At 41.0% G+C, this 24084-nt stretch overlaps 1 protein-coding gene across 4 annotated transcripts in view; it reads left to right on the forward strand.

Moving 5' to 3' along the window:
- The first annotated feature begins 6199 nt into the window (after positions 1-6199).
- ATF7IP (activating transcription factor 7 interacting protein) overlaps positions 6200-24084 on the forward strand; it is a 66510-nt gene continuing 48625 nt past the window's right edge. For 2 of the 4 annotated variants that reach the window (XM_069737067.1, XM_069737066.1), the window contains exon 1: positions 6202-6497. The gene's annotated coding sequence lies outside the window, so the exon portion shown is untranslated. Of the gene's footprint in view, positions 6498-16518; positions 16819-24084 lie in introns of those variants that run through there. The other 2 variants (XM_069737062.1, XM_069737064.1) reach the window with 2 other exon arrangements.

The following is a 24084-nucleotide window of genomic DNA, read 5'->3' on the forward strand; positions in this document are numbered from 1 at the left end:
ACAAAGAGATTATTATTATTGACAGGAGATGCTTGCGAAACCTCCATCAGTTTTTAATTTTTTGCATATGAGAAAAACTGAACAAACTCTAATGGTAAAAAATGGACAAAGACCAAACGCTAATGAAAATCTGATAAAAAACAATGATGAAACTCAGTTTGTTTGCCTATGAGGAAACTCAACAATGTATGAATGAGCCCTTAGTTCTCTTGTGCACAGGTGCTTGCCAACAACACAATAGGTCACAACACTCTCACTCTTCAGACTCTTCCCCCAGACACTTGTCCACCATCAGCTGCTCCCATTTCCTGCCAGGCCACCTCTCAACACACTTGGGGTACCAAACCTATAGACTATAACGCCTATATAATAAACTTTAGAACGGTAGATGTTTATACAGGGTTTCTGGACTGATGATAAAGCAGTGACCATGGGAGCATATTTTTCTCCTTTGTCTTGCTAAAGAACAACCATATTCTCCTTGCTTGAATTTGTTCTTTTCAGTTACATTAAATTGCACAACTATAGTGTTCTTCCTCACAGTAATTTATAGAAATATTCAACATTTTTCATGCGTTTACTTTCCCTGAAACGGATGTGTGGACAGATGTTAACCGAATGTCAATAGTGAAATATAAAAAACAAAACACAATACAAATATTTTTGTTATCTGTAAAGTTTTTATGCATTTTTTCCACAGAGTTCTAGATATGGCTTTTTTTTCTTACCATTTTCAGAGGGTTCTCTACTCTACAAGACATGAAAAGTGGCAGGAAAAAGTTTAATATGTATAAATTAAATCTAAATAAATTTGAACCTGAAAAATTAGCCATACAGGGATAGGAAATATGGTTGGATTGTGTTCCTTTGGGTTACTCACAAAATAAGTGATACCTGCACCAAATTAAGCCTAAGAATGATGTTCTGAATTGCCATATGTACTCCACTATTTTCCTAAGTCCGATTCACAATGAATAGAGCGGTGGCGTGCAAGCATGACCAATTCTCCATTGTAATGGGCCATATCTATGGGGGCCCCAGAGATCAGAACCACAAAGATCAGAATCGTATCATCTAATTGTCTCTTGAGCAGCAAACAGCTTTCGAGTCTACTCAATTCCTTGTTTCTTGCAGGGTGGGTGAGTAGCGCAAGTTCTACTGTAAAGGTACCGTCACATTAAGCGACGCTGCAGCGATATAGACAACGAGCCGATCTCTGCAGCGTCACTGTTTAGGTCGCGAGGAGACGTCAAACACCGGCAACAGCAGAACGATGCAGGAGCGATCCAGTGACGTACTTATCGTTCTCGCTGGTTGTTAGCTCCATGAAAAACCATTGCTGGCATCGTTGCTTTTGCTGTCAAACATGACGAATCACGCCGACCTGACGACCAAATAAAGTTCTGGACTTCTAGCTACGACCAGCGATGTCACAGCGGGATCCAGATCGTTGCTGCGTATCAAACACAACGAGATCTCTATCCAGGACGCTGCAACATCACGGATCGCTGTCGTTCTCGTTGGAAAGTTGCTCAGTGTGAAGGTACCTTAACACATTCAGCTATCAGTGGTTTGTTCTGGAATGTACACTGCTATCACAATAATTTACCAACACAGATAACAGTGTATTGAACAAGCATACAGCTCTAGACAGTGAGAGCCATGATTAGAAGAACTGCTCTAGAAACTGCCAATGATTTGGTGATGGAGGATGATTTTGCAAGATTTATAAGAGCAGCGCATTAAGAGCTGAAAGGGAGTGGTAGGAAGGTGAGAAGCTAATTGCTCTATAGAAATCAATGGAGGGCTGGAGAGAGCTGACTAGGATGTTAAGAGTTAACTCCTCTCAAAGAATTTAACTATTGCACAGTCTCTGCCAGGCACAAGTGAACAAGCTTCATGGAAATCAGCTGCACAATATGAAAGATAAAAGCTCTCATTGCAGAAAAATGACAGCAGATAGAAAATACAAACCAATTGCAAACTTGCTTATGGTCATGCTGTCTGACTAAAGTATTTAGTAACTTCAAGAATACCCCTTAAAATCATTTAATGTTAATTCCTAACCAATACTGGGTACAAAAAAATCTAACTATTCTTAGTAGCTATTCTATTGCCATTTAGTAATGTGCCCTTCAAACATCAACTAATTTGTTATAAATTATGTACTTCCAATTTAAGAGATAAATATGGTAACCACATGACAAATATGCAATTACTGTATGTTTACTTTTGGAAAATTTGTTTTCAGCTGAACCACTTAAGGAGCGATTTTCTATTTTTGCACTTTTTTTCCCTCCCCTTCTTCCAAGAGCTGTACCATTTTTACTTTCCCACTAACAAAGCCATAGGAAGGCTTGTTTTGTGTGGGACTAGTTGTACTTTTGGATAACATCATCCATTTTATCATACGCTCCACTAGAAACTGGTAAAAGAACTCCAAGTGAAGGAAAATTGTGAGAAAAGAAAAACGCAATTCCACATTATTTTTTTGCACTTATTCTCCAGTAAAAATTGGCCTGGAAATATGACTGCCCAGTTCAGTATGACTACGACGATACCAAACTTTCAGATTTTTTTCTTTTTAAGTGGTGAAAAAAAAAAATAAAATCTGTAAAAAAAATAAATTTGCTCGAGTTGTCAATTTCTAAAATCCATAACATTTGAATGTTTCAGTCAGTGGGGATCTTTGAGTGCTTATTTTTAGCATAATGACCTGAAGTTTTTATTATTATTATTTTGTGGCAGATATGATGCTTTGATTGCTTTTTATTACATATTTTTTGTGGAATTGCAGCAACCAAAAGTCCGCAAATTAAAAATTATTTTCTCTTAAAAGTTTTTCCAGATTGGGATAATTAATTTTATATTAGATAGATCTGACTTTTCTGTAAATGTTGAGAACAAATGTGTATTTTTATATATTTTTTTGTTAGCAGAGAAAAAGAGGGGATGATTAATTTTTATAACTTATTTTTTATAAACTTTTTTCTTTACATTATTTGTTATTGCGATTGTCTGACTGCTTCTACTATACACAATTCCATAGTATAGTTGTATAGAGTAAAAATCACTGTCTTCCATCACGCCCAGCCACAGCTAGACATTACAGAAGCGATCACATAACAGCACAGGGGTGTTCAGTCAGCCCTCGGCTGTCATAGCAATCCATTGGCTCCATGCAATAACTTACATTGTGGACAGCAGTGTACACCACCTTATTACCTTAGCAACCCTTGAATCTCCAGTATTAAATATACAGGGTAGACAGCAATGTGAGCAATCTCTTACCTCAGCACTGCTAGTATTTCCAGTATTAGATTAAACATGGTGGACAGCAGTTTGAGCAGCTTCCTCTTACCTCAGCACTCCGGGTATTTCCAGTATTAGATTAGATAGACAGGGTGGACAACAGTGTGAGCAGCCTCTTCTTACCTCAGAACTCCTGATATTTCCAGTATTAGATTAGATAGAAAGGGTGGACAGCAGTTTGAGCAGCCTCTTCTTACCTCAGAACTCCTGATATTTCCAGTATTAGATTAGATAGAAAGGGTGGAGAGCAGTTTGAGCAGCCTCTTCTTACCTCAGAACTCCTGATATTTCCAGTATTAGATTAGATATACAGGGTGGACAGCAGTGTGAGCAGCCTCCTCTTACCTCAGCACTCCAGGTATTTCCAGTATTAGATTAGATAGACAGGGTGGACAGCAGTGTGAGCAGCCACTTCTTACCTCAGCACCACTGGTATTTCCAGTATTAGATTAGATATACAGGGTGGACAGCAGTGTGAGCAGCCTCCTCTTACCTCAGCACCACTGGTATTTCCAGTATTAGATATACAGGGTGGACAGCAGTGTGAGCAGCCTCCTCTTACCTCAGCACCACTGGTATTTCCAGTATTAGATTAGATAGACAGGGTGGACAGCAGTGTGAGCAGCCTCCTCTTACCTCAGCACCACTGGTATTTCCAGTATTAGATTAGGCAGGGTGGACAGCAGTGTGAGCAGCCTCTTACCTCAGCACTCCTGGTATTTCCAGTATTAGATTAGATAGACAGGGTGGACAGCAGTGTGAGCAGCCTCCTCTTACCTCAGCACTCCTGGTATTTCCAGTGTTAGATTAGATATACAGGGTGGACAGCAGTGTGAGCAGCCTCCTCTTACCTCAGCACCACTGGTATTTCCAGTATTAGATTAGACAGGGTGGACAGCAGTGTGAGCAGCCTCTTACCTCAGCACTCCTGGTATTTCCAGTATTAGATTAGATAGACAGGGTGGACAGCAGTGTGAGCAGCCTCCTCTTACCTCAGCACTCCTAGTATTTCCAGTATTAGATCAGATACATCGGGTAGACAGCAGCGTGAGCAGCCTCTTCTTACCTCAGCAGCACTGGTTTCTCCAGTATTAGATCAAATTATCCACTAAGAACAGACGTTCCTACACATCAAGCTAATACTGCACAAGATCACCAGCTTTTGTCCTAAGGGTGATTTCACATTGTGCTCTGCCACCTGTTCAGTGACCCAGTCAGGGCTTACATCTGAACCCCTGGCAAAATGCGATTTGAACGTATGCGCCGACGGGGCCATAGACTATAATGGTGCCGACAGAGTGAATGTGTGCTCTGCTGTGCATCATTTTTGAGTGTGCAACACAATATTGTATATCTGTTGGCACACACGTCCGAATTCCATTTATAAAGGGATTCAGATGTAAGCCCTGACTGGGCCACTGAACGGGTGCCGGATCACAATGTGAAAGCACCCTAAGGCATCTTTTACATTTACTGTGATTTTAGCGGCCCGTTTTTGCAGGGCTTTTTTGCGAGCCGTATCGCCGTAATTTTCCCGGTCTGCTGCAAAAATCTTGCGGAACGCCGTTTTTCTGGATTATAATAGTAGGGAAAAAGTGGGGACAAAAAAAAAGGCGTTCCAAAATAACGGAATTCACAGTGCACCGCAAAAACAAGCTTCCGTTGGTTTTGCAGCCCCATTGAAAACAATGGGGTCCGTGTCCTTAAGCCGTGAAATATATTGAGCAAGCTCGATATTTTTTCACAGCTGTAAATGTGGCCCTCACGGCGTACCTACGAATGTTTGCGGCCCCATAGAAATGCATTGGGGCCACAAAAACGGGCCGAAAAAACACGACAAGTGTAAACCCAGCCTAAGACAAGTTTCTACCAGTGTAAAAAGATGGTGGTCAATTTCGAAGGTCTGTCCAGGCTGGGAAGAAAAGTTTGCATTCTTTCCGTGTGACTACAAACTGTGGAATATTGACAGGGTGTGATGCAGGCACTTTCACGATTCCACATGCAAGTGGGCAGTCCCATGAGCACATGTCTGTGATTTGTAGACTTGTGGTCACCTGCAGACTTATCACCCAGCTTCTTTCTACCCTTCAGAGAAGCTGAACATGACTAGCTGGGATATGATCACAACTATACAGATCACACACATTGTGGTCATGTGACCGCCCTCCCGCATGTGGAATCATGGAAGTGTGAGCGTGAATGATCCGGCAGTCTGTGGTCACACCGGATGACTGCACACTATTCATTTCAGCCCCAATGGCCCCTTGAAACCATGGACTAGGTATGAGGGGACTACAAAGGCTAGTCATGGAGGACGGCCCCGCTAGCCTCCGCCCACCCCACTCACGACGATGGGTTTCTTCCTACTTTTTCTTCATGTGGCAGTGTAGGGGGGTAAATAAAAAAGTCCTACTAGGGTGTATATGCATTACAGGGAGTTTAGTGTACTGCGCTGCACAATATGGCGGTGCTATATAGAACATCTGCATTTTTTTTTAATTGACAATTTCAGAGATCACACAAAAGTAATGGGCCATAAAAACAAATCACAAGTGACACAAGGACGCACTATATAAATCTATAGTATGTATATATATATATATACGTATATAGTATGTATGTATACACGCACACGCGAGACTGAGGCGTGACGCGTTCTCTACAGCGATGCCCTTATAGGAAGTGCTACCCCTTACGCTAGCTGGTGACCCCAATGTTGGTGACCTGGGGGCTTCCCAGAACCGTGCAGTCCCAGGAGCACACTGCACACCGTGGTGCCGGCAGCACAGCACGGTCTTCTCTGTGGCTCGTCCTGCCAGCTGCGAGGCCATGTGACGGGGCGGGGCCACCTACCTTGCTGCCCCTCAGCTCCCCTGCGCCCGTCGGCGCACACAACCCTCGGCGCCGGATTGGCAGGCTGCAGAAATCGGCGGCTTGTTTACTGCCAATTGGCAGCGGTTTTTCAGGCAGCTCATTTGCATAACGACGGCTCACGTGACGCTGGGTTTAGAAGTGGGAGGAGCGATCGGCGTTCCAGTTTGAATGTCGGAGTCGGAGCTAGAGGCACCGAGGGAGAAGGAAGACTTGCGGGAAGGCGGCTCTGTGAGCGTGCAGCGTGGACACCGCTCCGTCCAGTTACCGCTCGCTCTCGCACGGAACTGAGCGCAGAACGTCTTCTGACTAAGGTAACCGTGTTCGGTTCTCAGGTAGCCGTTTGTGACACGCTATGTCGCGATAGAAGAGCTCTGCTGTCGGGTTTTCTCGCAGGAACCCAAAATGGCGCCTTTGACTTGAAGAAAATGGTGCACAGCGCCCCCTCCCTTTCACAGGAGGTGGGCGGAGCTTCCCTCGGATATCATCGTGCAGGCTGCGGCGCCGCTCAGTGTCTCGGTGCTGCCAGGCGGCGGTGCAGAGCTGCAGCGGCTTCTCCTCAGCCTGGAGCGCAGCGGCGACTGTCACTTGTGGCGGGCGGCGCCTCATGGCTCTCACCTGCGCTCCAAAATCCGCCTGCGCTCTCCAAAATCCGCCTGCGCTCTCCAGTAGGCTTATTTATTTGTGATGTGTGTATAGATAGATGACTTTATTTTATATTAGTATTTATATTTTGCCTGAGATGCTAAACCTACCAAAGGTTTAGGAAATGCCTGTTTTCCAGAGTTCCCATCCTGGTCCTTCCTGCTGCCGGTGTAATTCTGTGGAACGCGTTGGTTCTTAATGCGAATGTCCCAAATTTGTGTATTACAAATTTTTTTTTCATAAATCCCATAATGCTTTAAGCCAGGCGTGTCCTCCGTGCCCAATGCTACCAATAAATCCCAAATAATAAAATGTAAAGTGTGAGCCCTTCATAAAGAGCGGTGGCCGGTGCTGGGCGTTAGCGGGACTGTACCCGTGCAGGGGCGGGAGCCACGGGTCGCTGCTTGGTGCCCGCTACGCGTGGTTTGGGGGTTTCATACCGTTCTGCTTTCTGAACACTATCTCTTAATGAATAAATGTTATTTTAGTCGTTTGTTTCTTTTGAATACTCTCCAAGTTCCCGTTTTGGTGCTTCAGTATAATATCCATATAGCGCTCTGTACCGGGGCACAAGAGAACACAAATGGAGAATATCTTAAAACTGCTGACCAAAATAATTAACAGTTTCAGTACTGGGCATTTCTGAACTTTCTCTGATTCAATTCCAAAACGCGTGGTGGTGATGTTATAAATAAAGCGGTGTAAAATAACGTTTCACCATGAGAGATTTTAATGTTTTTTTACCCATTTTATGTAGAGTTCTTTTGTTTCTTTATTAGAGTATGTGCAGTCTTCTATTTTCCAGCTTCAGAGCAGCTGACTTTTTCTACAGGAAGCTCCAGCAGTCTTTTTTCTGATATCTTCGCCTTAATTTTTTGTGGTGGCTCTTCTGCTGGTATTTTTTCCTGTATCCTTTCAACTAAAGTGGTGCCCAATGAGTCCAGCATGCCACTACTCTTCACCTAAAACACCTAATTATATCCTCCACAAGAGACCATGAAGGAATTATAAACAAAACACAAAAGAAACTACCTAATTTTACTGGCCTGGTGTGAAGGTAGTTTTTTTGGTGTTTCACTTTTCACCTAGTTAAAGGGAATCTGTCAGTGGATCATCCCTCCTAAGCCCTTCTGCATAGACATGTAGGTCATAGGAAGCTGAATAAAATTATTACTTGATATCTGTGATCTGATGTCTTATTCCCGAAAAAATCCACGTTTTTCTTATGTGGAAATGACCTTTTCCCGGCTGAACCAAAACTCTGCCTCCAGAGCAGCTTTTACATGAAGGAGGAGTTACCAGTGTGATGGCCGCTCTCTGCTCTCCTGACCTCACTGCAGAGCTGTGTGTGGTTATACCTGACACCTCTGCAGACTCCTCTCAGCTTCCAGCTCACAGGCAGACAGGGCCGCAATATTGTTACAATACAGCAGAGCTGTGAGAGCTGCAGCTGCTAACTTGTTTGTCATAAAACATAGTTCAGTTCTGCTACATATCTCAACTGCTAACACCTCGTGTTTATTGAACGTCTGAGTCACATGCTCATGCAGATCAATGTTTGGCCCATAGTATTTAACAGATCATTAACATGTAAGAAAAACATGACTTTCTCAGAAATAAGAATCGGATCGCTGATATCAAAGTATCATTTTACTCAGCTTCCTATGACTTACATGGTCATGTAGACTGCTGAGGGAGGGTTGATCCTAAAGGACAGATTTCCTTTGTTTCCAAACCCTGAAGTGTTTAAAAGGAGTAGCAAAAGACTGAACATGTGCACAGCAATGTCATTTTATGTTACTTTTTTGCATGTGTGAAAAAATAAGTTTGTGTGCACATACCCTTAAGCCCTATTCAGACGTCGGACTGGATTTCATCAGAATTCTATCAGTTTGGTCATTCTTAGCGGTTGTTCTTTTTTTCTCAATACGAAAAAAAATTTCTCCCATCTATTAGCCAGTGAAAAACAGACAGCGTATGGGTGGCATCAGTGTGCTGTCTGACTTTATTTATTTTTTACATACACTAAACATTTTGATCAGTTATCTTGCAGTATGTGTATGGAGGGCCTTAAATGACTCTCTAAGCATGATTATAGCTTCTGTTGACTTTGGACGAAATCGGCACCTGTACAGCGTTCTAATTTTTTAATATTTTAAACACACGGGCGCACTCTTAATCATATATTTGTGCAAGTTTGGAAACTCATGGAATAACCCCACCCCATACGAAACTGTTCTATACCACTGGGAATAGGAGTCGTCCTCCAAAAATAGATATAAAGAATGATACATGCTTTGCAAGAAGACGACAAAAGATTGGCTGTAAGGAGAATATTACAAGACTTTCCAATGCCAATTTAACATATTGGCCATGGGCACACTTGCGCAACCCTAACTAATTAGCCCAGTGGTCTGCTGATCACATGACTTTTTGTAAAACACTTACATGGTTAGTTCAGAAACCTTTTTTTTGCCATGTCTGGGCTTCCTGGAAAGAGGTGATACTCTTTAAATTTTGTTCTGTAAATGATGCAGGCTTTATTCTTCACCAGTCTCTTGGTGACGGTAATGTATAAATAAATGGAGACAAACACAATTATTCCTCTTCAAGAACTGTTCACCACAAATTCTTTCAAAACATGGAAAAACCATATGGGTCTGAAGGTTTTGCTACTGTACCGTTCTGTATGAACTGAAAGAGTTTTCAAGGGAAGAAAGAAATAAGGACTCTACTCTTAAAAGACCAGATATGCATCTGCTGACTCGTGTAATTAGTATGCTACAGGTGGTGAGGCCACCATAAGTAGAAGAGACTGGTCCCTTACTGAACGGGCGGCTCAGTAGTTTGGGGGGTATTGGATCACGGCACTCCCTTTTCCTAGTTTAGTAAGCTATGATTTCAAAACTGTTTTCTAAATTGGCAAAACCCAACTGGATCCTATCCCTTGGTAGAACCAAATATTTAAATGCACTAATCTGGTCGCCTGACAGAATTTTCCTACTTTAAATTGAAGAAGGATGAAACGTGAAATCCATGCATTTGTTCAAGCCATGAATGTACAACTTCTTGCTCTGTGGTCTTCAAAACCTCCAAACTGGTTGTGCGTTTAAAGAGAGCTGTCAATTGGTATTTGACCACTCATTCACCTGTATGTTATACAGCTGGGGTTTAGTGTTCCATATATGCCCATGTTAGAGCTTTGTATTCCACATTATGGCATAAAATAGCTCTAGGGTTACGTGGAGCGACCCTGGTATTCTCGTCCAGCAGCATGGTGGACTGTGCAGATTTAGGAGCTGGACACTTGTGTCACTGGATGCTGATGGCACAGTTTCCCAAAACCTACAGTGAAGTCCTGTGACCAGAACATAAGGGAGGAAACGATAGAATTGTTAAGGATACTGAATATTACTTGCTCCAGTACTTGAGCTTAATTAAATAATGGTCCGCCCATCGTTCACCAAATACACCTCTGTGCAGATGGCTAGACTATAGTTTTAAGTCTGTCCAATGGAAACCTAGAAGACAGAAACCCGAATCAGTTACTACAGGTATTGCTGGGAGTGGGTTAGGCTTTAAGTGCAATGGAAGAGTTGGGCTATGTGCACGTGTTGAGTATTTGCTGCGCATTTTCTCCATAAGAAAAACACTACTTAAAATACACATGTTCTTGGCACATTTTTACTTTTCCCCCCATTCATTTGAATGGGTCAAAACTGTTGCAAAACTGCTGAAAGAATTAACATGATGTAGACTTGAAAAAAAATATTTGGTTGTTCAAATTCCGAAGAAAAAGATAAGCAGCATGTGCATGAAATGTCATTAACTTTGCGGCTACTGTAAAATGCTGCATTTGTTTTCCTCAGGGAAGGGTGGGGTGTGTGGTAGGAAGGCTGTGAACAAGCCCTTAAGCTAGCAGTTTACACTGGGATATTTAACCACTGCACGCTACAGGCAATTGGGACAATATTTTGTAAATGTTGTAGAATCTGGAGAAAATGATGTAATGGCACCTGTACCTTCGCTATAACTTTCTTTGGATAAGGTTGTACAAAGTGACCAAAAGGCCATGGCGGTCTAGTGACTAACAAATGATAATGTCTTTGTGAGGGGGAAGAACAGTAACACATGGCCATTTCTATTGGCTGCACAGTTTTGAAGATTAAATAACTCTTCAACAACAGCAACAACTGAATTGTTTAACAATTAATTTGAAAACTAGGTAAGCTTTTCAGCCTTACTCGTATTGTTTTCATTAGGCCAGATTAACAGCTACAAATCCAGGCCTGATTGGTGCTTTTAGTTCGTCATTTGTCTTCGATTCCTATATGGGTGGTTTCACAAAGTTGTTTTTACTTTTGTCACTTGCTGTCAGATATTAGCTATAATTTGACTGGTAAGTATCAAACGTTTCTTTACCCTTCTGCTTTGTGGGTCCTCTTAAATTGTTTGAAAGCACAACCTTCGATTGGATTTTTTTTTTTTACTTTTGGCACTTTCTTAGGGGTGACAAGTTTTGTTTTTTGCCAATGAATAATAAGATACTACTTAAAAAATATTTATAGATTTTTCAAATCTGCTTGATTAAAAGCATAGGTTTCAAACAATTAATTTTGTAATATTCCTTTTTAAACATTTTCTCCTGTTTAATTTTTAACAACTAAAATATTGGCAGTGCACTTGTCCTGTGTAGCCCCTTATTGTACCGAATTTTGCGATTTAGATTACATTGCAACTTGCAGTTTGTAATCTCACAAAGCACTTTAGGATCCCATTGCTGTGACCTTGAAAGAAAACGGACTTGCTGCAGCCAGCCATGCCTCTTTATGCATGCAGTTAGATCTGCTGCAAGAACAGCACTGCAAGGGTGTTTGGGATCCTGGGAAGCCAAGCGCCTGCTAATGGAAAAACACTGGGGGAAGGGTGGCTGGAATGCAGGAGGTGGAGCTGTAATTTTCCAGTGAGTCACCTCACAAGGCACAAAAGAGCTGCTGTTCCAAGCACCAGATCCTCAGCCACAACCAGTAGAATTCAGCTGCAATAGATCTAGAGGCTTTTATTCATTTCCATAATCTGTCTTCTGCTGCAAGTTACATTTTGTTTTCCTACAAATCTTTCCCTAGATGTCAGAATTTCTTTTCTTCAGGTTGCCCATGCTACGCATACAAGAACATGCAAATTAAGTCATCAATCTTTTTGCTTTTTTTCCATTCTCTAAGTCAATAATTGTGTATTGTTTTATAAATTTAGTGCAGCAAATGAAGACTATTGGAAAAGTTGTCCATAGATGTGAAGATTTTGCACACAAAGTAACAGTTGTCTTTACAGGCAATTTCTTTTTATTTGGTTTTCCAAATTATGTACAATTAATGCAAGGGTATGCAGCTGTTAGTCCCCTGCAAATTGTCAATTTAACCGCAATCGCCTACAGGGGCGTTACAGCCACTCTGTCTGGCCATACCCTAGAGGCATTAGAAACCTGAGGGCCTTTTACATGGGATGATTATCTAGAAAGTTTGCTCTCATCGGTGAGAATTTGCTCATTTGTGGTTGATGGAATCTTTAATAATAGCGCGATATCCCCATGTGTGAACAAGCATCTGCAAGTCATTAGCGGAGAAGATGGGAAGAAAAGCAATTGCAAAAAGATCGAAATTACTGAAAACATTATGGTTACATAGTATATCCAGTGGATCACTGAAATGTTGATCACCTTTTTTAATAAAAACTCAGGCTTTCATTTTTTTACATTAGTGTTAGATTTTTTTTCACAAATGGCACATTTTTCTTCCCAACTTTTCTTAAACTTAAAAGTCCATGCATCTATTTTTTTTTTTTGCATTTTAACTTGCAGGTTAAGAGGAGTTCAACATATAATTCACATACACTTGTTAACAATGATCAATTTATTTATATATATAGATTTTTTTTGTGACAACTTAATTTTCCCAAAACTTAGGCTATAATTTTTGCTATCAATTTGGTTGGCAAATCCCTTTAAAGGAATTATACCGGATTAGAGAAAATTGAAGTTTTATTTTTCCAAAACTGCACGTTCCATACATTGCTGTTCACTACACCCCTCACTGTTCCAGCATCATCCATGTACATTCTCCTTGCAGGCAACAACCAAGTGCCACTTATATTACAGGCAGGATGCCATGTAATCTGTGGCATTTGTTCCTAGCATACTCTTTTGTTGTGACTCCATTACACATTACTGCACCTGGCGCAATCTGTAATTCTTTCAACCTCCTCTAAACATACTATCCACTATAGCACTACAATAAGAACAGCAAATTCCAGCAAAGAAATGGTGCAGGATAAGATTATCTTTATTACTGCAGTAAAAAAAATGCATAAGTATGGGAACAAGAGACTAGGAGGTGGCCTGATCAGAGTAGGGAAGGAATAAATTAAATATATAATATGTACTAATTGTATTAGTGTCAGGCAACTGCATGTAAGTTGTTTTTGTTTTGCTTTTTTATTTAAGCCATGAAAAGTTACATACCGTTACTACTTTCATTGTATATTTATATGTACCCTGACCACTTTTAGATTATATAGTTATACCTCCAATTGATGAACGTATTGTATATGTAATTTGTTCCTTGCTCCGATCAGACCGCCTCCCATTCCTTCTTGTTCCTAGTATCTTTCTTGGTGTGCTTGTCTCCAGTGTCTGAATGTCATCAACAGCACAACTCTTCATACTGTTGCCTCCACCTGCGGTTCCTTTTTGATGGTGCTGTAAATCACCTTGTTCATTATTCCAGGACTTATGGTATCTGTGGAACTGAACCTGGCTTGTTCTGGCTAGGTTTCATACTATGCCCGGTACTACTGGTTCTGATGATCAGGCCCTGGCTACTCTCCTGCCCTATAGCCACATTCTGCATGTTTTATGGCCATGATCTTGTGCCAACTGCCCATCCTCTGTTCAGTCCTGTTCCAAGCTCCATATCCTGTTTTAGTTCCAATCCTGTCCTCTTTGCTGCGTTCATCTACCAGCTGCTGTCAGTTCTGTGGATTGTGATCAGAGTATCTCACTAACATGGTTCATAACCCCTTCTAAGGCTTAAGAGTAACGGGAGATCCGCTATGTTCCTCAGGCTAGCCAGCACGAAGCTGGTTGCAGCCTAAAAGATCTGTTATCCAGGTCACAAAGAAAATCACACCTCTGTTGTGGTGGTCCCATTTTTTACCACTCAACAAGGATTGTGGCCTAATTTGTTACCCCTTCCCCTCCTAAAATGTGTAGGAGTTCAGGACATGACTGTCAGTGGAGTTAAGGATCCAATATCTGTCCAATTTTTGGACTACCGATCATTTAGTTCTCCAGGAGATAAGCTGCTATCTGACATGTCTGGTGGCAGCTCTCACTTACAGAACACAAGCGTTTGGTCGAACGGTCACGGTGTATGTGAGAGCTAGCCGAGATGGCTGCTGGCTAAGCCATCGTTCATCAAACAGTCCATCTAATGTGTATGGCTTAGTCTAAATTCCCAAATTTATCTAACCCATGATACAAATATTATAAGACTGTATAAATTTGTATTATCTAAAACTTTTACTAAATCTACTCAATGGTTTCTCTCATGTGCAATAAATGCATTTCCCAATTAAAGGGAACCTGTCACCCCGTTTTTTGAGATTGAGCTACAAATACTGTTAAATAGGGCCTGCGCTATGTGTTCCTATAGTGTATGTAGTGTACCCCGATTCCCCACCTATGCTGAGAAATAACTTACCAAAGTCGCCGTTTTCGCCTGTCAATCAGGCTGGTCAGGTCGGGAGGGCGTGGTGACATCGCTGGTTCTTCCTCAGCTTTACGTTGGTGGCGTAGTGGTGAACAAGCAGCGCGCGATCTGCGCTGTCATCCCTTTCGTCGGTGGGGGCGGCCATCTTCCTGGGGCCGCGCGTGCGCAGATCGAGTGCTCTGCTGCACGGGGCTTCAGGAAAATGGCCGTGGGATGCCGCGCGTGCGCATTAGAGATCGCAGCGGCCATTTTCCCAAAGCCGAGATGCAAACTCGGCTTTGGGAAAATGGCCGCCGCGATCTCTAATGCGCACGCGCGGCATCCCGCGGCCATTTTCCTGAAGCCCCGTGCAGCAGAGCACTCGATCTGCGCACGCGCGGCCCCAGGAAGATGGCCGCCCCACCGATGCAAGGGATTACAGCGCAGATCGCGCGCTGCTTGTTCACCACTACGCCACCAACGTAAAGCTGAGGAAGAACCAGCGATGTCACCACGCCCTCCCGACCTGACCAGCCTGATTGACAGGCGAAAACGGCGACTTTGGTAAGTTATTTCTCAGCATAGGTGGGGAATCTGTGTACACTACATACACTATAGGAACACACAGCGCAGGCCCTATTTAACAGTATTTATAGCTCAATCTCAAAAAACGGGGTGACAGGTTCCCTTTAAATCAGTTAAAAATCGCCAGTAAATCTAAAACCTGGCATGTCTTTGGCTCAGGTTGGGGGAGGGAAACTTCAGTTTCTCAATTAGGCTCGCTTTACATATGTTTATTTTCAGTCACTTGAAAAAAAATCGTCCTTTTTTATATTTTTCATTTTTTTTTTTTTTTTTTACGGTATGCTGGATACATTTTTGGTATGTGTCAGTTTTTACGTCCCTTATTTCATCTGTTTTTCTCATATAAAGAAAAATAATCTTTGCTTCAACTACCCATTAAATAGTAAAATACAGACCGCAAATGAATGACATCCATATGCAACAATTTTTTTCCCAACTTGCCATCAAAGTAGGACATGTATATCCAGAAAAAAAAATCTGCTTACCAAAAAAGGCATATGGAAAGACACGTCCATTGTAATGGCTCTGTGATCTAGCTGCAAAAATAACGGGTGCGTGAAAGGGTCCTTTCATCTTTAGGAAAGTAGGATGATGTCTGATGGCGTTAGAATGAGCGCCTGAAGGACTAGCCCTCTTCTTGTCACCGACCCCCCGCATTGCAAATCATGTACCTGACATACAACTGTGTGTATTTCACATTCCCTACTCTAGGACCATTGGATACAAATATTTGGTGAGGTATGTGGGTAGTAAAATCAAATGCCATCCAGAACTGTCAGAAATTTGATTTAGCTAGGAAAAGTCTCTAGCAAGTTGTAAAAAAAAACAACTTTCTTTGGGAATGTATTTAATAGTATAGACGGTACTTTTTTATTCTTTTTTTTTTTTTTTTTTTCTAGTGGTATGTTTTAGAAGGAAATCTTCAATCAAATGTTTTCTTTAGTTCTTTTTGTGACTAGTTTTTTCTTTTTTAGTAAGAGGCCTTCTATGCATTCCCACATCAGCACTTGCTAATATGAATGCATGAGCTTTCTTTCCTTGTGCTGCATGTTTACCCAAGTGCTGCAATCCTCACAAAATCAGCATTTAATAACGTGTAGGATTTCTTCTGTTTCTGGAATTTTCAGACTAGATCTGAATTTGCTTTTCAGGTTTGTTTGTTTTATTTAGTATATTCTCACAGGTCCTGTTTTTTATTTGTCTTTAGATTTTTATTGGCCAGTGTGAGGAACAGTGCTTCCTCCTGCCTTGATCATGTCCTGTTTGTCTTTTTCTGCTGGAGATTAGTTTAGTCTGCTGCTGTGTGGTGTAGGAGGGGCCTCGCTGAACACATTTGCTGCAGTACTCTTAGTTGGCAAGCACAGAAAAGCAGTACAAAGAGTCCAGACCATAGTAACTACACGATCAGTCTCTCTTCTACAGCTTCTCTGCTATGTTTTTTCTTTTTGCTATTGGTTTTGCATTCTAGGTAGAAGGTTCTTACATGGCAATGTGGATCAGTCTTTTTATTAATGTTAAATATAACATGACTGTATTTGTTTCTTGATATATAATTTTTATAAGTTAACGTCCAGTGTATGTAGTACTGAGTACATGTGGGTTTGCATCTTGGCGGTGTGTCCAAAAAGTGAAGATTGCTTCGCGGGCATTGTTTTTCCAGGTAAGGCAGTTTATTTTGGTATTTTATTGTGAAATTGTGCAAGTACACATCTTTATGATAAAGTTGCTAAAACTAATGACCCTTTTTCTTAAAGCTGCAAGGTTGATGTCCAGACTGAGACTGAAGGTGATTAATGTATTTGGGGGAGTGGCAAACCTTTTGAATGAGGAGTAATTCTGCCAAAGCGCCACCCACAGGGGACCTGTGCTACTGTGTGTATGAATAACTTAAATATATATACAATTATTATAGAACATGTATATTGCATGTATGTGCTGTATTGGTAAAACTGCTAAGATTAATTTGGCATCAGGTGGATTGATATCTTTGTAGTTACATGCAAACTGCCCTGTTTTTACCCCTTCATATTAAAGCTGTAAGACTTATGGTACAAAGTGTTATTGTTGCCTTAGTACCCTATTAACATGTTTTGGGCAAAGCATTTTCTAGTGTAGTGATTTAAGTAAAGTGTAATATTTGCAGTAATCAAGGCAATAACTTTCTATTTGTTTTCTCCTAATGTTTCTGTACTTATGATCTGTTGATGCTGCAGCACACTCTAGTGTTTATGTTCTGTATTGTTCCTTTCACTATTCTTTTCCTTGTTGGAATGGAAATGTAGGCTTATCTTTAAACTGATAACACCTTTTTTTTCTCCTGGGTCTAATATCTTATGTTTTCACTCTTCTTTTTGTAAACAAAAGATGTTTTTTTTTTTTCTCCCCTTGCTCAGTTTGAATATTGTTATTGGAACATAACCATGCCTATTGTTAAATAGATTCTTTTAAAGATGCACTCCATGCATTTTTATGCAACTAATATTAAAGTGATGAAATGTATTTAAAGGGAATGATGTTGATGGTAGATTTGATACCAAATTTCATATTTATTAATATCCAAGCCACTATTTAAATCTTAAACTATTGATGTCTGTATTAATAGTTATGCCTCACTGCAATAATTTGGTCACTAAGCACATCATTGGGACGCTGGCTAATTGGTTTTTTAACATTCAACCTATCAATGACCAAGGGTTGCATTTGCTTAACCTTCTTGAGATTCAGATTTCAGGGAGCAGGTGCTCCTTCCTTGCCTTCAAAAAAGGATGGATGGTATTGTACTGATGGCATTTACATTCATGATTATTTGCCAAAAACTGCAAGATTCTGGAAGCTCAATGCCTGATGCTTGCAATAGGCTTTAGATTTTGGATTTCTGATCTTGTGGATAGTCCAAGATGAAATAAAAAGCAAGCTGATGAGGACGATTGCAGTCAGCAGAAGTCTGCTGTACATTTTTCCAAGCCATAAGAATCATTTATTTCTATAGCACCAACATATCTTGCAGCACTTTATAATTTTGAGGGTATGTGTATAAGCAATATCATACATTAGAGTAACACAATATCCAGTTCATTAATAAACAAGTGAGGTCCTGCTAGCGAGTTTAGTCTATAAGGAAATGGAGGTGGATCAAAATGTAAAATGTGCTTGATGTTTAGGGCCTGTGTACACGTTGCAGATTTATCGCAATACTTGAAGGGCTTCCTGATGATTGCAAAGAGAATGATAATCCTGAAGTTCATGCACATGTTGCTTATTTGTGACTTGCAGATCTAAATCTAAGCGGGGAAAATCTGCACCAAAAAAATGCATGTAAAAAAACACACCTATTTTTAATCTTCGTGTATCTTGCCAAGAGATGTAGAATTTTCTGCAACAAATACCTAACATATTGTCCACATAACCTTATAGTCTAGCCATGTTCATATTCTATGTATCGTATATACAAGTAGAGCTGCATGAAGCCATCATGAGCCAGTCCAGTCTCTGTATGTGTACAGATACAAAGTCCTACTGCAAGATCAATTAACCATCTCCCCTGACATTTGCTTTTAAAGTGTACTTGTCTCTTCATGTGAACTTGCAGAATGTCTCTGCCTGGACCTGCTTCCCTCCACCCACCCCATAGACTCTCATAAACCGCAACTGCTATCTCCAATCACAGTAATGAAAAAAAATCTGTCTTCACTGAAGACAGATTTTTATTGTTGCATTGAGAAGGAAGATCAGTTCGGGAGGAGAGCGAATCATATATTACTGATATATGTTACAAAGTTATTATTTATTTATATAGCACCATTAATTCCATGGTGCTGTACATGAGAAAGGAGTTACATACAGGGTTATAGATATCGATTACAGTAAGCAGGTTTACATTGACAGACTGGTACAGAGGGGAGAGGACCCTGTCCTTGCGGACTTACATTCTAAGTTTCTTATTCTCCTGTATACAATGAATTTATGAAAACATTTAAATGACAGTTCTGTTTAAAGGGAATCGGTCACCCATTTTTTTATGATATAATGTAAAAATATCAATAAATTTAGTGTCGCATACGCATTATAGCAGTACTTTTGATACCCGCTTACTCCCCACCTTTGATGCATAAATACCGTTTTTGGTTCTCCTGTGGTGTATACAAGTCTCGGTCCGGTCTGATGGGCGAGTCTTATTCATTCTTGTCCCCCTTCCTGTCTTGCTCTACACATTTCTTTCTGGTCATTTCTGCGTTCACGTAGAGTTGCTGCACGAGTGCATTGAAATGGCCTCGCGCGTGCGCAGTATGCTTTGCCCAACTGTGGGCAAAGCATTAAAATCAGTATTGCCCATGCGCCGGTATTTTTCATTACGTTCTATGCCCCAGAAGTCTTGTGATGCAAATTGTGTAGTTCCTGGACGCCGAAGTTTCAATTTCACAAGCTTCCGGTGTTATGTGCAAGGCTTTATAAAAGGTTACCAGCGTCCAGGAACACACAATTTGCATTGCAAGATTTCTGGGGCATAGAAAGTAATGAAAAATGCTGGAGCATGCGCAATACTGATTTTATGCTTTGCCCACATGCGAGAGGCCATTTCAATACGCACGCGCAGCAACTCTATATGATCTGTGATATTCACAGATCACAGTACGTACAGTAAGCTGAGGAGGGGGGAGAATAAGCCCCGCCCATCGGACCGGGCCAAGGAGATTTACATATACCACAGGAATTGAATGATATTTTTACATCATATCACAAAAATAGGTGACAGATTCCCTTTAAGGGGAAGCTATCATCAGAAAATTATCTATTATCATGTTTGAGTCTCAAGTTTTTGTGTTGCATGTACAGAACAGACCAAAAGTTTGGACACCTTCTCATTTAAAGATTTTTCTGTATTTTCATGACTATGCAAATTGTACATTCACACTGAAGGCATCAAAACTATGAATTAACACATGTGGAATTATATACTTAACAAAAAAAGTGTGAAACAACTGAAATTATGTCTTATATTCTAGGTTCTTCAAAGTAGCCACCTTTTGCTTTGATGACTGCTTTGCACACTCTTGGCATTCTCTTGATGAGCTTCAAGAGGTAGTCACCAGAAATAGTTTTCACTTCACAGGTGTGCCCTGTCAGGTTTAATAAGTGGGATTTCTTACCTTTATAAATGGGATTGGGACCATCAGTTGTGTTGTGCAGAAAGTCTGGTGGATACACAGCTGATAGTCCTACTGAATAGACTGTTGGCTGTTTTTTCTTGCCAAAATACAAATTCTAAGTAAAGAAAAACGAGTGGTCATCATTACTTTAAGAACTGAAGGTCCGTCAGTCCGAAAAATTGGACAAACTTTGAAAGTGTCCCCAAGTGCAGTGGCAAAAATCATCAAGCGCTGCAAAGAAACTGGCTCACATGAGGACCTCCCCAAGAAAGGAAGACCAAGAGTCACCTCTGCTTCTGAGGATAAGTTTATCCGAGTCACCAGCCTCAGAAATCGCAGGTTAACAGCAGCTCAGATTAGAGACCATGTCAATGCCACACAGAGTTCTAGCAGCAGACACATCTCTACAACAACTGTTAAGAGGAGAATTTGTGCAGCAGGCCTTCATGGTAAAATAGCTGCTAGGAAACCACTGCTAAGGACAGGCAACAAGCAGAAGAGACTTGTTTGGGCTAAAGAACACAAGGAATGGACATTAGACCAGTAGAAATCTGTGCTTTGGTCTGATGAGTACAAATTTGAGATCTTTGGTTCCAACCACCGTGTCTTTGTGCGACTCAGAAAAGGTGAACGGATTGACTCTACATGCCAGGTTCCCACCATGAAGCATGGAGGAGGTGTGATGGTGTGGGGGTGCTTTGCTGGTGACTCTGTTGGGGATTTATTCAAAATTGAAGGCATACTGAACCAGCATGGCTACCACAGCATCTTGCAGCGGCATGCTATTCCATCCGTTTTGCCTTTAGTTGGACAAAGCCCTTACACAGCCTGGAGGTGTGTTTGGGGTCAATTTGACCAAGAAGGAGAGTGATGGGGTGCTCCGCCAGACGACCTGGCCTCAACAGTCACCAGACCTGAACCCAATCGAGATGGTTTGGGGTGAGCTGGACCCCAGAGTGAAGGCAAAAGGGCCAACAAGTGCGGATCATCTCTGGGAACTCCTTCACGATTGTTTGAAGACCATTCCCGGTGACTACCTTTAGAAGCTCATCAAGAGAATGCCAAGAGTGTGCAAAGCAGTCATCAAAGCAAAAGGTGGCTACTTTGAAGAACCTAGAATATAAGACATAATTTCAGTTGTTTCACTCTTTTTTGCAAAGTATATAATTCCACATGTGTTAATTCATAGTTTTGATGCCTTCAGTGTGAGTTTACAATTTTCATAGTCATGAAAATACAGAAAAATCTTTAAATGAGGTGTGTCAAAACTTTTGGTCTGTACTGTATATTCACAATGAACCTTGCACATGCTCGTCATATATGGTACCATTGACAAATAATGGAATTTAACCATTGTGGCCATGTAAAGGTGTTTCCTAATCTAGGAAATCGGTCTAAAAATAATTCCCAACGTCCTGTATGAAAATTGCAAGACTTCTATAATTTTTATTTTAGCAGGTTGTGATTTCTGAAAAAAAAAATGTATGCAAAACCCTTATTTAACCCCTTACCGGCATCAGACGTACTATACTGTCCGATGCCGGCTCCCCTGCTTTGATGCAGGGCTCCGCGGTGAGCCCGCACCAAAGCCGGGACATGTCAGCTGTTTTGAACAGCTGACATGTGCCCGTAATAGGTGCGGGCAGAATCGCCATCTGCCCGCACCTATTAACTAGTTAAATGCCGCTGTCAAACGCAGACAGCGGCATTTAACTACCGCTTCCGGCCGGGAGGCCGGAAATGACGTCATCGCCGACCCCCGTCACATGATCGGGGGTCGGCGATGCTTGTGAATGGTAACCATAGAGGTCATTGAGACCTCTATGGTTACTGATCGCCGGTGGCTGTGAGCGCCACCCTGTGGTCGGCGCTCACAGCACACGTGCAATTCTGCTACATAGCAGCGATCAGCAGATCGCTGCTATGTAGCAGAGGCGATCGTGCTGTGCCTGCTTCTAGCCTCTCATGGAGGCTATTGAAGCATGGCAAAAGTTAAAAAAAAAAAAAGTTTAAAAAAATGTGAAAAAAATAAAAAAAACATAAAAGTTTAAATCACCCCCCTTTCACCCCAATCAAAATAAATCAATAAAAAAAATATCAAATCTACGCATATTTGGTATCGCCGCGCTCAGAATCGCCCGATCTATCAATTAAAAAAAAGTATTAACCTGATCGCTAAACAGCGTAGCGGGAAAAAAATTCGAAACGCCAGAATTACGTTTTTTTGGTCGCCGCGACATTGCATTAAAATGCAATAACAGGCGATCAAAAGAACGTATCTGCACCGAAATGCTATCATTAAAAACGTCATCTCGGCACGCAAAAAATAAGCCCTCAACCGACCCCAGATGATGAAAAATGGAGACGCTACGAGTATCGGAAAATGGCGCAATTTTTTTTTTTTTTTTTTAGCAAAGTTTGGAATTTTTTTTCACCACTTAGATAAAAAATAACCTAGTCATGTTATGTGTCTATGAACTCGTAATGACCTGGAAAATCATAATGGCAGGTCAGTTTTAGCATTTAGTGAACCTAGCAAAAAAGCCAAACAAAAAACCAATGTGGGATTGCACTTTTTTTGCAATTTCACCGCACTTGGAATTTTTTTCCCGTTTTCTAGTACACGACATGCTAAAACCAATGATGTCGTTCAAAAGTACAACTCGTCCCGCAAAAAATAAGCCCTCACATGGCCAAATTGACAGAAAAATAAAAAAGTTATGGCTCTGGGAAGAGGGGAGCGAAAAACGAACACGGAAAAATGAAAAATCCCCCGGTCATGAAGGGGTTAAATATTTTTTTTGGGCAATGGCTACTTCCTTTTAACCTTGCATGCCTGCCTGCGCATGTACGTTTGCTACATTGCAACTAGAGGTACCTCATAGTGGCAGGTATTGGCTTTTTCAGGCATTTTTTGCTTGCGAAGGTAGGAGGCCCAGAATGTAAGCTGATTCTGTTCTGAGCTGGCTGATGAAGGTGTCATCAATGTGTACAAATTGTGATAGTTCATTTACATTGGGTGCCCTGATTAGGAGTTGGGATGCTTTCCTCCAGCTGTTAAGAAACAACCTATTCAATTATTGTCAGTTTAGGCCATTGACATGACGTTTTACTTTTTTCCTTTGCTACCGAATGAGAACTATAATTTATTTACCACTACATTGATGTATCTGTCTGAATGGGTTTTTTTTCCAGGATTATTGATTTTTTTTTTTTTTTCCCCCTAATGATATTAGTATACAATCGTTTTAATCATTTGTACAACACGCTGGAATACTAAATATTGTATGATGGTGTGCTTGCATTGTGCCAGGGCCTAAAGTATGCTGTAAACTTTAGAGTGTTGTCTGCCGCATACTTACTATATGGACAGCTGTATTGGGACACCTTGACATTAAAACAATAAATAATAATAATAATAATAATAATAATCTTATAGGCGCTTTTATGACATTGACTATGAAGAACCAAACTTTACAGTTGCACAATTCCAGTAGGTAAAATTCTCCAAACCCAGACTCCTCCATCGGATGCTAGATAAGTGTGATCGGTCACTTAACAGAACACTGCTCCAGAGTCCAATGGTGGTATCTGACGCTTGGTGATGTAAGATTTACCGTAACTGTTCATTTTTATCCTTCTTCTGTGGTCTCAAGTTTAAGTTTCTTTAAGGTTTTTTGCTTGGATGCTTTTTTTTTTTTTTAAGCCTAAAATATAAAATATGACTTGCATAATGCCTATGTATGTATTACAGTAGATCCCTAGGGACGATGTCACAA

Source organism: Ranitomeya imitator, chromosome 8, assembly GCF_032444005.1.
Source record: "Ranitomeya imitator isolate aRanImi1 chromosome 8, aRanImi1.pri, whole genome shotgun sequence".
Classification (NCBI taxonomy): Eukaryota; Metazoa; Chordata; class Amphibia; order Anura; family Dendrobatidae; genus Ranitomeya; species Ranitomeya imitator.